Genomic DNA, 15,498 nt, shown 5'->3' with positions numbered 1-15,498 from the left:
GCCAAAGAGGAAATGGTTGAAGCATGAGTTCATAATTTTGGGTCCAACTTGCACCTTTACTGGCCATATATATCCCCGTGAATGGACTTTTGTTCTCGAAGGCTTAGACTCTACATCACAAATTTATGAATAGCCAGGCAGAGTAAAACATTTTAAGAGAGGCCTTCTATAGAAAGGCCAAGTCTCAAAAAGAAACATAACTTAAAACCTAAAGAGGCAACTCCTAACATTTAATAAGGTCGATTTTAGGATTTGCTTATGAAAGCATTTTCCTATAAAGGGGAGAGCTGGACTGTAAGTACTAACATATGAACGATAGGTATTTCTTTGTATTTCAATGTCTTATGGGAGCCTAAATTATTTTTCTCTACCTCATGTGTACAGCTTGTAGGTATAATTCTGATTCTGAGTGACTGTTGAGAATGTATTTAAGTTATTTAACACCTTTGTATAACAAAAGTAAGAAAAAAATAAAACAATAAATTGTATTTTAAATTACATATGAAATCAGTTGTCCTTTATTTTGTTCAGAAGCACTCTCTAATGTCAGTGAATGGCAGTTTAAGGACCTTTATCTGTAGACTTTTCAAATTTGCTAACTGACAATCCTGGAAACCTAAGTTTTCCATTCGTATGCTGAGCAGGTACAGCATACCTCATGCATACCTCATGCTGCCTGGCCAGGGTAAAATATTTTGGCTCCTTTTTGCTTTGCTTGGCCCTTTTCCCGATTTTTTTTAGATGTGTTTTCGGTTTCTTCCACACATTCATTTCAGTAAAAGTTTTCGCAGCCAATTTCAAACAGGATAAAGTCCAGGTTTTCTGTTTGAAAATGGCTGTGAGATGGAAGGTTTTGTGCTGATAATGTCCAAAATAAATAGTCATTTTCTAAAATGAAATGTCCAACTTATGAACCACAAAAAAAAAAACAGGGATAGGGACATCTGTCTGGCATCATTTTGAGAAAAATGGCCACACCAATGTCCAAGCAGAGCAGAGGAATAGCCTAGTAGTTAGCGCTGTGGACTTTAAACTGAGGCACCCTGGATCACAGTGGCGTTCCTAGCCTGGATGGCACCCGGGGCGGATCGCCGATGCGCTCCCCCCCCCCCCACCTGCGAAATGACCCCCCCCCCCCCGGGTGCACGCCGCTGGGGGGGGGGTGCATCGGCATGCACCTGTGGACTCCAACTTCGCTAACTTCGCTCATTCGCTGCAGCTCCCTCTGCCCCGGAACAGTAACCTGTTCCGGGGCAGAGGGAGCTGCAGCGAACGAGCGAAGTTAGCGAAGTCAGAGCCCACAGGCACGCACCGCAGCACCCCCCAGCGGCGTACACCCAGGGAGGACTGCCCCCCCCCTTGGTACGCCACTGCTAGATCAAATCCCACTTTAGTGATTTTAGGGGGTCTTTTACTGAAGCTTAGCTTGAGTTATGTGCAGCAGGGCCCTTTGGAATAAAATGGGACCTGCTGCAGATAATTTGAGTTAACCTTTAGTAGAAGACCTCCTTATTTTATAATTGTGAGCCCTCCAGGAACAGAAAAATACCTACTATACCTGAATGCACACCACTTTAATAGCCTTCAGGCTTGCAGGTGGCTTATATATTTAGGTACAGTTCTGTTTCTGGAGGGCTCACAAAACAAAATTGAGTTAAAGTGGAATTTGAACCCAGATCCCTCAGTTTGTCTACTGCTGCACTAAACACTAGGCTGCTCCTCCTCCTCCTTTTTCCTTCCTGCTTTGATCAGAATGCCTGTAATACCTGAGGCTGTCATAGCGCCTGGTTTTACTTTCCAATTTCACTTTCAGGGGAGAGGGAGGGGGACAGTAACCCAGGGGCGTATCTGGACTCGGGCGGTAGGGGGGGCCAGAGCCAGAGGGAGGGGGCACATTTTAGCCCCCCCCCATCCGGGGCCACCGATCCCCCCCCCCCGCCATTTCCGGACACCCCCCCTCGCCACCAATGACACCCTCCCCCGCTGCTGTCACTTACCTTTGCTGGCGGGGGACCCCAATCCCCCACCAGCCGAGGTCCTCTCTTCCATGCAGGCTGCGCCGCTGCAAGTTTCAACGCTTCCTGTTCTTCTGAGTCTGACGTCCTGCACGTACAACGCGCAGGACGTCAGACTGAATTCCAAATTCTGAGTCTGACGTTCTGCACGTTGTACGTGCAGGACGTCAGACTCAGAAGAACAGGAAGCGTTGAAACTTGCATCCTGCACGGAAGAGAGGACTTCGGCTGGCTGGGGCTTGGGGTCCCCCGCCAGCAAAGATCGGCGACGGGTTGGTGGCGGGCGGGAGGGGGAGGTGGAGAGGGTTTGTGGTAGGGGGGTCCAGGGCGAAATCTGCGGGGGCCCAGGCCCCTGTGGCCCCACGCAGATACGCCCCTGCAGTAACCACTGGAGAAATACAGAGGGCTCATGTCTTAATCCTTGCAGTGGTCAGCTGCTTAATCAGAGCATCGTTTTTTACCCTCAGCATGATTGAAACAGGTCTAACTTAGGACATCCTCTAAGACTTGGATGTTTCTTCCTGTTCCATTATCGCTGTTGGATGTCCTATTTTTGGGCTCTGCCTCGCTACACCACACCTCCTATCCACCCCCAACACATCCCCTTGCTATTTAGATGAACTGCAGTGTTGGATGTTTGTTCTACCATTCCAAAATTGCTATTTGGACGTTTTTGAGAGACATTTTTTGGGGCGCTTTGAAAATAAGCGTCATATTCTAATGTAGAGTACATAATAATGTCAGTAATATTAAATAAGATTTTTAAAAAAAGCAAACAATCCGTTTAAGTTTAAGGCTGCATATTTAATAGTGGTGTACATGGACCCCCCCCCCCCCCCCCCCACCAATAAAAAAACATTTCTTTGCCCCCAGAATTTAGAGTGATAAGAGAAGAGGAGAAGCCTAATGGTTTGTTCGGTGGCTTGAGAACCAGGAGACCTTGGTTCAATTTCCATTGCAGCTACTTGTGACTCTGGGTAAGTCACTTAATCCTCCATTGCCCCTGGTATAAAACAAGTACATGTATGTAATATGTAAACTGCTTTGATTGTAACCACAGAAAGGCAGTATATCAAGTCCCATCCCCTTTTCCTCCCTTCCCCTTGTTTTTTGTATCATTTGGAGATGGTTTTTAATTTTTTATACATTTTTATTTCAAGGCAATGTTGTTAATTAATAAGTGACATAATAGTCAAAACCGTGATCATAACCCGAACTCCTGATAACAACCCATATACCTCCAGCACATCCCTGACTCCCATAGACCTCTCCCCTCAGCACTAATGACAGGCAATGTGTGAACCCCCTCCCCCCCACACTGAAGAGGGATTTCCAGTGGTATAGTGTCAAGGGAGGGGAATCTCCCCTTCACTCTCAACCCCTTTGCACGGGAACAAAGATAGCTGTAGCCCTTGGACAAGAATACCAGGAGTTGGAGTTCTGGAAGTGGGGAGCATAAAGAATGGTTTCAAGTAGGGTTACCATATGGATCCAGAAAAAGGAGAACACATTGATCCAGTCCGGGTTTTGCTTCCATTGAAAGCAATGGAAGTAAAACCCAGACTGACTCAATCTGTCCTCCTTTTTCTGGAGCCATATGGTAACCCTAGTTTCAAGGAGCTGGAGTCTTGGATGAACATAGTGTAGAAACGTAGCTTAATGCCACATATTTAGGAATCTTTGGAGGAGGTGAGAGTACTCCAAAACTGAGGATCATGGCAGTTACAAAGTCATCCAGATTGCATTGAAGTGGGCTGTTCCCATCCAACAGGGAAGATGAAACTCGCCTGGGCCTCTTCTGTAAGAGCTATCAAGTTACCCATTTCCAGGAGTGAAACTCTGGCCATTCCTGGTTTTGAACTTATGCCCTCAAAGCAGAGTGGGATTGATAGTCCTTGATTGTCTTCCCATTGAAATTCATGGTACAGGTCCCATTCCGTAAATCATTAAAAACTAACCTGTTCAAAAATGCATACCCTACTGACCCAACTTAAATACCTGTACCCTGCAACAGAACGAAACCAAAGCTCGTAATAGACATATAATAACTTTTCCTCTCTACGATTCTCTAATGTGTCTGTACTACTACTACTACTACTATTAAACATTTCTATAGAGCTACTAGACTTACGCAGCGCTGTACAAATGAACATGAAAAGACAGTCCCTGCTCAACAAAGCTTACAATCTAAATATTCTCAGTGGCGTTCCTAGGCTGGCTGACACCTGGGGCGGATCGCCGATGCGCCCCCCCCCCCCCCCCCCGCGTGCAGCACGGCCCCTCCCCCAGCAAAATTACCCCCCCCCCCCCGGGTGCAGCGCGACCCCCCCAGGTGCATTTTATACCTGCTGGGAGGGGTGCCGCGCGACTGTCGGCTCAGAGTCCGCTCGTTCCCTGCTGCTCCCTCTGCCCCGGAACAGGAAGTAACCTGTTCCGCACAGAGCAGAGGGAGCAGAACAGAAGGGCACACGTCCCTGTAATTTATCCAGTTGCAAAATATGCCAAAATATTTCACAGGACCCCACAGTTATCCACAAAGGAAAGATATTCAACATAAAGGGATCTTTCACTTGCTCATCTTCCAATGTGGTATATATCATTCAGTGTAAAAAATGTAATGAAGGATGCTATATTTTTTGTTACATTTGTACCCTGCACTTTCCCACTCATGGCAGGCTCAATGCTGTAGGCAATGGAGGGTTAAGTGACTTGCCCAGAGTCAAAAGGAGCTGCCTGTGCAGGGAATTGAATTCAGTTCCTCAGTTCCACTTCCTCAGGACCAAAGTCCACCACCCTAACCACTAGGCCACTCCTCCATCTGGAGAAACAGGCCAGATGCTTAAGACAAGATTCAATTTACATAGACATCACATGAACAATACAGCCAGTAGGGCCCCCACCCCGGTGGGACAGCACTTCACAGAACCAGGACACTGTACCAGTGATTTCACAGTGAGAATACTGAAAGGTAACTTTAAAACCATACAAGAACGTAAGACCTTTGAAGTCAGAATGATTGAATATTTTAACACCCAACAGAAAGGACTTAACAAGGATCTGGGTTTCCTAGCCCATTATAAACCATAAAGCTGTATGTCTCTGTTGATCACCCCACCCCTCACCTATCCACACCCATCCTGTCAGAATATCAATAGTAACATAGTAACATAGTAGATGACGGCAGATAAAGACCTGCATGGTCCATCCAGTCTGCCCATGACAAACTCATATGTGTATACCTTATCTTGAATTCGTACCTGTCCTTTTCAGGGCACAGACCATATAAGTCTGCCCAGCAGTATTTCCCGCCTCCCAACCACCAGTCCCGCCTCCCATCACCGACTCTGGTACAGACCGTATAAGTCTGCCCTCCCCTATCCTCGCCTCCCAACCACCACCCCCTCTTCCCCCCAACTGCTCCGTCACCCAATTTCAGCTAAGCTTCTGAGGATCCATTCCCTCTGCACAGGATTCCTCTATGCATATCCCACGCAGGAATCCTGTGCAGAGGGAATGGATCCTCAGAAGCTTAGCTGAAATTGGGTGACGGAGCAGTTTGGGGGAAGAGGGGGTGGTGGTTGGGAGGCGAGGATAGGGGAGGGCAGACTTATACGGTCTGTACCAGAGCCGGTGATGGGAGCATATCAATGATATGCTTTGATGTCCCCATGCATACCTCCTACCCACCCCCATCCTCCCACCCTGTCAGACTGTCATAGTAATGCTTGAATGTTTTCACTTATATACACTGTCAGCTAGCACATTTGCTTATTTCCGATCTGACGAAGAAGGGCAACCTTCGAAAGCTAGTCAAGAAATGTATTACGTTATGTCCAATAAAAAAGGTATCATCTTATTTTCTTTTCCATGTTTTATTTTGTTTGATTTCTATTGATAACCTTAAGAGTGGACTAACATGGCTACCGCACTCCTCTACTTAAGCATATACTGTAAAGTGATGCCTGTTAATTCTAAGATGCAGATTAGAAAAGGGGCCATGGCCAAGGGTGTAGAATGGGTGGGTCATGGGCATTTCTAAAAACTATGCAAGCTATTACAGAATTCACTCGCTTTGCGCTAACTTAGCCATAGGCATTTATACCAAGGTTTGCTTTGTGTAAATGCTCACGACTAAATTTAGTCATGTGGATGGGTGCTAGGCATATTCTATACACCACGTCTAACTTTAGGTGTAGTTTATAGAATATGCCTAGGCATATTTTTAGCCACTTTCCAAATAACGTAATTGTTCAAGTGCCAATGAATAAATGACAGGTATAACTTGAAAGAGATAAAACATCCATTTAGAATGCATATGGATGGCAGTTGGATATTTCCACTGTTGAAAATCCACATAACTTAAAAACGATGTCTTATCTATTTTAAATTATGTGACATCCATGCGACAGAAAATAAATTTATATATATATATATTGCATTTGTATCCCACATTTGCAGGCTCAATATATATATATATATATATATATATATATATATATATATATATATATATATATATATATATATATAATTAGCCTACATGTCAACTACCTAGCTTTTGTATAACTCATTGCTACATGTGAAGGGTTCATGGGGGGAGGGGGGGTCAGTCAAATTGTGACCTCAATCTGAGTTCAACAGAGTGAGCCAGAAAATTTGGCAAGAAAATGGAAGATTTAAAAAGGGGTATTTGGCTGGATAGGGATAAGCAAAAGAATGCACAAAGTTTTCATACTTATTTATTTATTTATTCATTCATTCTTTCTTTCATATATTTATATATTTATATTCTGCATTATTCACTCAGCAGGACACAAAAGTGCATACACAAACACAAAAAAAAATCAAATGACAATATAATCTAAAGACATAACAGGGCCAGTGCCACTGAAAATTGGCTCTATCTGCATACCCTGAAGATGGACAGTGGAGAGGCATTCTGGGAACAGATTTAGCAAGGAGCCAGGAAGTATGTGCATATCAGCAATATTCAGCGTCAGTGCCCACATATCTAAGTGACCCAACAGGACCATACAAAAGGCTATCCTATCTTTGCTCACTTGGCTATGAGTGTGCTGGCAGTGAATACTGGCCAGCACTCACATAGCTTCCGAGCAGCGGCCACCAGGTTTCCAAGCCAATCCCCCCAATCCCCATGGTTCTTATCTCCCCTTACCCCCACATCACCAATTACCCCTCACTGAATTGTAAAGCTTTGAAAACCCAAACACCACAAGTATATATATGAATGATTACATCAGTATAACCCCCCTTAGGTGAGGGGGTACTGGTGCTGTAGGGGTAAGGGAAAGATTGGAACCAGGAGGAGCTAATGGATTGGGAGGGATATTGGATTGGGGGAGTTTGGCAGCTGGGTGGGAGATCAGATTGCTCAAGTGAGGGGTTCAGTTCGTTCAAGGTAAGGGGGAGATTGGAACTAGGGGTCTTGGGGAGATTGGTAGGAGCAAAATTGGCTTGATCCTGGTGGCTGCAACTCAGATGTCATGTGGGTGCTGGCAGATATTTGCCATGAACCCACAAAAGTGTCTTATGCAGGTCTTGGCTGAATATTGGTCAGGACTCACATAAGTCCCGTTACCCAGCACATGTCCGATTATGCCCAAATATTCAATGCTGGTACCCTCACATGACCCAGCATTGAATATCCCACCTCCAGCTGAATATTACCCCCCCCCCCCCCTACAAGACTAAAGAGCATCATGATAATATGTATCAATAACCTGCAGAGTAACACAGTCAGCCACAGATGTAAAAGCCTGGTTAAAAAGATGTGCCCTTAGCTGTTTTCAAAAGACCCAGTTCTCAGGTGAACTGGTAATCGATTCCCTGGGCCAGAAATAGAGAAAGTGCAAGACCTAATCTCCTAAACATGAGTCTTCCTTAAGGAAGGAATAGAAAGCTATCTTTAGTTGTCAGATTGGAGATCAGAAGCAGTAGATTCCTAAAACAAGCAATATAGGGCCATGTGTATTAAGCTGCATTAAACAGCTAGTATGGGTTTTTGCACACAGTGAACATTAGTGCAGACCCACACTAATATCTTCTGCATGTTAAAAAAAAGCCAGTGTGGTAAAAATCTGTACTAGCTGCTTAATATAGTGTACGGGTATAACATTGGAGGAACTGAGGTGTGGTCAGTTGTGACAGCAAACACATGGGTCAGTGCTGCATGCTAGCTATCACAGCTGCTGATAGACCAGCTGAACTCACCATCACCTCCAGAGGTACCCAGGTGGCAGTTGCCCACTAGGGGTAATGGAAGCCATTTTGGATCTCAGTACAGTATTGGCAGCAGAAGGGCTCAGCTGCCATCCAGGTACCACTAGAACACCAAACACCTAGTAGGACTAAATAAGGGCTAAATGAGAAAGGCCAAAAGTTAGCACAGTCTATCTCTAATCTCTTAATGTTAGCTAAGGGGGTCAATATTTAGCCCATAGTAAAACAGCTTGCAAGTCGCTTCCAACCATGGGCTAACCTAACTCTGGATCTTCAAAGTCAGGGCATGCCCGGCTCCCAGCATTGAATGCCCGGGTATGTTCATAGACCCAGAAGTTAACCGGGCACCAGTTGATATTCAGACCACTGCCTGGTTAACTTGCTGCATAAAGTTGGAACAGTTGTTTTGCTGCCCTAACTTACTTAGCTGGTTAACAGACTGTATATCACTGCGAGGAGAACCAAAAGGCTTGGACATGGGAAAAAAGAGGAAGGTTTAGTCTAAGGGTGCTGTGATTATGAATGTTCCCCTGCGGGAGACTATGGATTAACATATTTTGACTGGTCCTTGGTCTGGGAAAGTTGGTTCATCTATCTCTCCTGATGGTGCTTCTATAACTTTACCCTCTTCTCCATGCCAAGTACCTCCTTGACTCACCTTCTTCTTGAAAGAATGTCAGCTGGAAGTGGGGGAACATCATCCGGTGCCCAGGGTTTTATATTTATTTGTAGCATTTGTATCCCACATTTTCCCACCAATTTGCAAGTCTGGTAGCTCCATTAGAGAAACTAATTTTCCCTTGGGAACTTGAGGAGATAACTTCATCTTCAATCCATTTTCAAGATTTTACCTGGTCTGTAGTTATCAGGACTGAATCTATGATTAGGTCTCAAATAAACTTGCTATGTACTTTTGCCCAGGATATTGCACTGAAGCTTGAGGAAGTAGAAAATATATTTGCTTTAATTGATAAGCGGTTCTAAGGACTGGAACCTCAAATTGCTACTCTTCTGGCAACTGGCGTGTCTGCAATTAAATATAGTCTCTTAGGGGTCCTTTAACTAAGGAGTTGCAACACAGTAAATTGGAAATACCTCCAGCCTAAAGTGGCTGCCGGCAGTAGTTCCACCCCCAGTGTGCAGCATTTCAGGTGATACTGGAAATTCCTGGACCTTATTGCCACCAGGTTAGCGCAGGAGCCCTTACCACCACCTCAGTGGGTGGTGGTAAGGGCTGCCCCTGAAATTGCCGTGTGTCAAGCAGGGGCGTAGCCAGACTTCGGTGGCAGGGGGGTCCAGACCCCGAGGTGATGGGGCATATTTTAGCTCCCCCTCCAGTGCCGCAGACCCCCCTGCCATTTTTAACCTCGCCGCTGCTGACGCCACCATCAACTTTGACCCTCCTCTGCCGATGACCCTCTCGACCCCCCTCCCGCTGCCAACCCTCCCCCACCGCCGCCGTCGGCTACCTTTGCTGGCGGGGGACCCCCATCCCCCGCCATCCGAGGTCCTCATCTTCCAGCGCAAGGCTTCGTTCTGTTTCTGTGAGTCTGACGTCCTGCACGTAGTGGAGGAGTGGCCTAGTGGTTAGGGTGGTGGGCTTTGGTCCTGAGGACCTGAGTTCAATTCCCACTTCAGGCACAGGCAGCTCCTTGTGACTCTGGGCAAGTCATGTAACCCTCCATTGCCCCAGGTAGAAATAAGTACCTGTATACAATATGTAAGCTGCATTGAGCCTGCCATGAGTGGGAAAGCAAGGGGTACAAATGTAACAAAAATAAATAAAAAAATATACTACTTAATAAATATTTTAAGGTAGTGTTAAATATATCACAGTCTGATGAAATTTTGGTTATTCAACATTGTTATAGTTCTCAATGTTCTCAGTTAACAGTGTGGCAGAGGATGGTTTTGACACCCTGGAGGGAGCTAGTCTTGAGAGTTCTTCTGACATAGATGATCTTTTACAAAGTCCAACTAGCATTTTTAGTGCACACTAAAAATGTACATGCGCTAAATACTAAGATGCCCATGGAATACAATGGACATCTTAGTGTTTAGTGCATGCTAATTTTTAGCACGCGCTAAAAATGCTAGTGCGACTTTGTAAAATGGGTCCATACTTATTACTAGAGGGCAAGAACCGTTTTTGTTACACTGTCATTTGAGAACCAGAAAATTCTTATTTTGAAAACTTTCTGTAAGAATAAAGAAATGTTATTTTGCAGATAGAGCACACAAATATTTCCTGTCATGACTCATTCCACGCAGTTTAGAAGGAAACAATTTCTTTGCATAAAGTCTTACGCACTTAATGTTGGGGGTTCTTTTTTCTTGAGATTCCCCTATAAATGTTTAGGTAGCTGGCAATAGAAAAAAATGTTATACCACACAATTGGAAAGTTTTCTTGATGGCAAGAAGAATGTACAAATTCTTATTTCTCTTGGGAGGTAGAAGTTCTCAGTGAAGTAATTTACTCCTCTAGAAGCATGGAATACATTTATTCAGGGTTTCTATTGTATTCCTATTTCTTTATTTTTTCCAACACTTCCCAATATAACCTTGGCTATTTCACCTATTGTCTATATTATGCAATTCTATGTATCATATAATCTATTTCTTTGAAAGTCTAATTTATTTTATTCTGTTATAAATTTGATATTTCAGAACATATAATTTAATAAAAAAGAAAATAAATTGAAGACCTTTGTGCCCCGACCCCCTAAATGAAGACCCAGTAGTTAGACCAATGATGCTCGTTTTTAGGAATGATTCATGTAACGATTTTTTTTTCTTTCTGGTACTGATTTTTATTTATTTTATTTAATGCCAGCAAACCATTTTGAATGAATCTGATAAAAATATAATAAATTAATAAAAATAATAAATAAATCAGTTGGCACTGAGTTTTCAACTTATTTTTCTGTAGGTACTGTCAGCTGTATAGTTTTATGTCATCTATATGAATTATTCATACTACCTACTACCCTCCCCCCCCCACACAAAGGTTTTTCCTTAATTTTGTACCTAGATGTTTAATAACTATATATCTATCTATCTATATATTTATATAACTATAACTATATTTATATGTAACTATCCTGCTTATTTTCGAATGATAAGGCCAGCCATCTTCCGACACAAATCGGGAGATGACTGGCCATCTCATAAACCCGGCCAAATCGGTATAATCGAAAGCCGATTTTGGCCGGCTTCAACTGCTTTCCATCACGGAGCCGGCGAAAGTTCAAGGGGGCATGTCGGCAGTGTACCGAAGGCGGGACGGGATGTTGTTACGAGATGGCTGGCTTCAGGCCGATAATTGAAAAAATAAGGCTGGCTCTGACGAGCACTTGGCCGGCTTTACTTGGTCCATTTATTTTTAGGACCAAGCTTCAAAAAAGTGCCCCAACTGAGCAGATGACCACCAGAGGAAATTGGGGATCACCTCCCCTTACTCCCCCAGTGGTCACCAACCCCCTCCCACCCCAAAACATCCGAGACAACATGGATTTACCAAAGGGAAATCGTGCCAAACGAACCTCATTGAGTTCTTTGATTGGGTGACAGGAGAATTGAATCAGGGACGAGCTATGGACGTAATCTACTTAGATTTCAGCAAAGCCTTTGACACGGTTCCCCACAGGAGACTCTTAAATAAACTGGATGGGCTGAAGATAGGACCCGAAGTGGTGAACTGGATTAGGAACTGGTTGACGGACAGACGCCAGAGGGTGGTGGTGAATGGAATTCGCTCGGAGGAGCGAAAGGTAAGTAGTGGAGTGCCTCAAGGATCGGTGCTGGGGCCGATTCTGTTCAATATATTTGTGAGTGACATTGCCGAAGGGTTAGAAGGTAAAGTTTGCCTATTTGCGGATGATACTAAGATCTGTAACAGAGTGGACACCCCGGAGGGAGTGGAAAACATGAAAAAGGACCTACGGAAGCTAGAAGAATGGTCTAAGGTTTGGCAATTAAAATTCAATGTGAAGAAATGCAAAGTGATGCACTTAGGAAGTAGAAATCCACGGGAGACGTATGTGTTAGGCAGGGAGAGTCTGATAGGTACGGGCGGAGAGAGGGATCTTGGGGTGATAGTATCTGAGGATTTGAAGGCGACGAAACAGTGTGACAAGGCGGTGGCAGTAGCTAGAAGGTTGTTAGGCTGTATAAAGAGAGGTGTGACCAGCAGAAGAAAGGGGGTGTTGATGCCCCTGTATAAGTCATTGGTGAGGCCCCACCTGGAGTATTGTGTTCAGTTTTGGAGGCCGTATCTTGTTAAGGATGTAAAAAGAATTGCAGCAGTGCAAAGAAAAGCTACGAGAATGGTATGGGATTTGCGTTACAAGACGTATGAGGAGAGACTTGCTGAACTAAACATGTATACCCTGGAGGAAAGGAGAAACAGGGGTGATATGATACAGATGTTCAAATATTTGAAAGGTATTAATCCGCAAACGAACCTTTTCCGGAGATGGGAAGGTGGTAGAACGAGAGGACATGAAATGAGATTGAAGGGGGGCAGACTCAAGAAAAATGTCAGGAAGTATTTTTTCACGGTGAGAGTAGTTGATGCTTGGAATGCCCTCCCGTGGGAGGTGGTGGAAATGAAAACGGTAACGGAATTCAAACATGCGTGGGATAAGCATAAAGGAATCCTGTGCCGAAGGAATGGATCCTCAGGAGCTTAGTAAAGATCGGGAGGCGGGGCTGGTGGTTGGGAGGCGGGGATAGGGCTGGGCAGACTTATACGGTCTGTGCCAGAGCTGGTGGTTGGGAGGCAGGGCTGGTGGTGGGGAGGTGAGGATAGTGCTGGGCAGACTTATACGGTCTGTGCCTGTGCCAGAGCCGGTGGTTGGGAGGTGGGGCTGGTGGTTGGGAGGCGGGGATAGTGCGGGGCAGACTTATACGGTCTGTGCCCTGAAGAGCACAGGTACAAATCAAAGTAAGGTATACACAAAAAGCAGCAAATATGAGTTATCTTGTTGGGTAGACTGGATGGACCGTGCAGGTCTTTTTCTGCCGTCATCTACTATGCTACTATGTTACTATATATAAACATTTTTGTGCCAGCCTCTATGCCAGACTCAAATGTCATACCCAGCTCCATCACAGCACTATGCAGGTCCCTGGAGCAGTTTTTAGTTGGTACTGCAGTGCACTTCAGGCAGGCGGACCCAGGCCCATCCCCCCCCTACCTGTTACACTTGTGGTGATAAATGTGAGCCCTCCAAAACCCACCTGAAACCCACTGTTCCCACATGTAGGTGCCCCCTTCACCTTTAAGGGCTGTGGTAGTGTTGTACAGTTGTGGGGAGTGGGTTTGGGTTTTTGGGGGGGGCTCAGCACACAAGGTAAGGGAGCTATGCACCTGGGATCAATTTATGAAGTCCTCTGCAGTGCCCCCTAGGGTGCCCGGTTGGTGTCCTGGCATGTGAGGGGGACCACTGCACTATAAATGCTGGCTCCTCCCATGACCAAATGGCTTGGATTTGGCCGGGTTTGAGATGGTTGCCATTAGTTTCTATTATCGGCGGGAAACCAATGGCGGCGATCTCTAACGCCAGTCCAAGTTTTGAGATTTGGCCGGCCCCGACCGTATGGCCGGCCATCTTGTTTCGATAATACGGTCGTGTATGCCGCTTTGCGGGGCCGGCCTTAGAGATGGCCGCCCATATAGATGGCCAGCCCCGTTCGATTATGTCCCTCCATATATATCTATAAATATATAATTAATGACCTATTCATTTCACATTTAGGGCTACAATTTTAAGTGTGTGTTAAGAGAATGGTGCACAATTACTTGCCAAATAAACCACCTTAAATGGAAATACCATGCATTATTTGCCCTTGATGCATGTTTTTTAGAGCAGCATAGGCCGAGTAATAATGAGATGCCAAACACTTAAATGCTTGCAAAGCAGTTCATTATTAAGCAAAATTAATAGCACAGTTTGTGTCTGACCTAGGTTATCAATAGAAATCAAACAAAATAAAACATGGAAAAGAAAATAAGATGATACCTTTTTTATTGGACATAACTTAATACATTTCTTGATTAGCTTTCGAAGGTTGCCCTTCTTCGTCAGATTGGAAATAAGCAAATGTGCTAGCTGACAGTGTATGTAAGTGAAAACATTCAAGCATTACTATGACAGTCTGACAGGGTGGGAGGATGGGGGTGGGTCGGAGGTATGCATGGGGACATCAAAGCATATCATTGATATTCTAACAGGATGGGTGTGGATAATTCTTCCTCCTCTGTCTGGATTCTCATACAGTATCCAGGCACCACTTTCAACAATATGAGATGATGACAAGTCACCGAAATGTCCTGCTGACAAATCTGTCTCCTCTGTAAATGTTTCACTTTTGTCAGTAACTTGCTATTTCTTTAGATTATTATCCTTCAATAAATGACTTGAAAAACAATAAAATTATGTAAATGGCATAGTATGGAGTATAGTCAACAGTAACTATTATCAACACATGCAATAAATCATAAGGACCATGCAAGGTTAGTCCTTGGGATGTATAATACAAAGGACATGGAAGCCTTTGGGTTAATCACTGTAAGCTAGTCCAACTGAATTCTACTTGTGTTTTTGACTGCAGTTATTGTATTACCAATGCACCTGCGTAATATCTGAATTTACCTTGGATGCACCATTTCTGGATTTCATATATATTCAAATGTGATCTTTTACCGATGCACAATATGTTTGACAACACTGATAAGTGCCCTCACTTTTCAACAAACTAGTTTGAATCTGGACATATGACTGCAGTTTTGCATTGTGTGCTGTTAAAAAAGCAATATGTTTTGAAATTACAATAGTGATATCAAAATATGAAAGGAATCAGATTATATTTTTATTTATTTTATTTATTTATTGCATTTGTATCCCACATTCCCCCACCTATTTGCAGGCTCAATGTGGCTTACATAGTTTTGTTAACATTGTCATTACAGGATATCAGATACAGTTAGCAATGTGTAGCGATTAAGGAAGGGAAAAAAGAAGTAGGAAGGGAGTGATTAGGGTGGTTATAGAAGGTGGGCGTTCATAATTGAGTGGGTTGGTGAGGTGTCTTAGTGAGGCTGTAGGTTCTCATTGTAGGCCTTGTTATAATGAATACCCGGGTCCCTATCAACCATTTTATTAAATATTAGGGATGGTCTGTTGTTTACTGATAAGAATGTGCACTATTTGCATATATTGTACACTTTTCTTAAATAAT

The sequence above is a fragment of the Microcaecilia unicolor genome, chromosome 1 (assembly GCF_901765095.1).
Source record: "Microcaecilia unicolor chromosome 1, aMicUni1.1, whole genome shotgun sequence".
Lineage (NCBI taxonomy): Eukaryota > Metazoa > Chordata > Amphibia > Gymnophiona > Siphonopidae > Microcaecilia > Microcaecilia unicolor.
The sequence above is the reverse complement of the archived record's forward strand: the minus strand, read 5'-3'. Positions refer to the sequence as shown.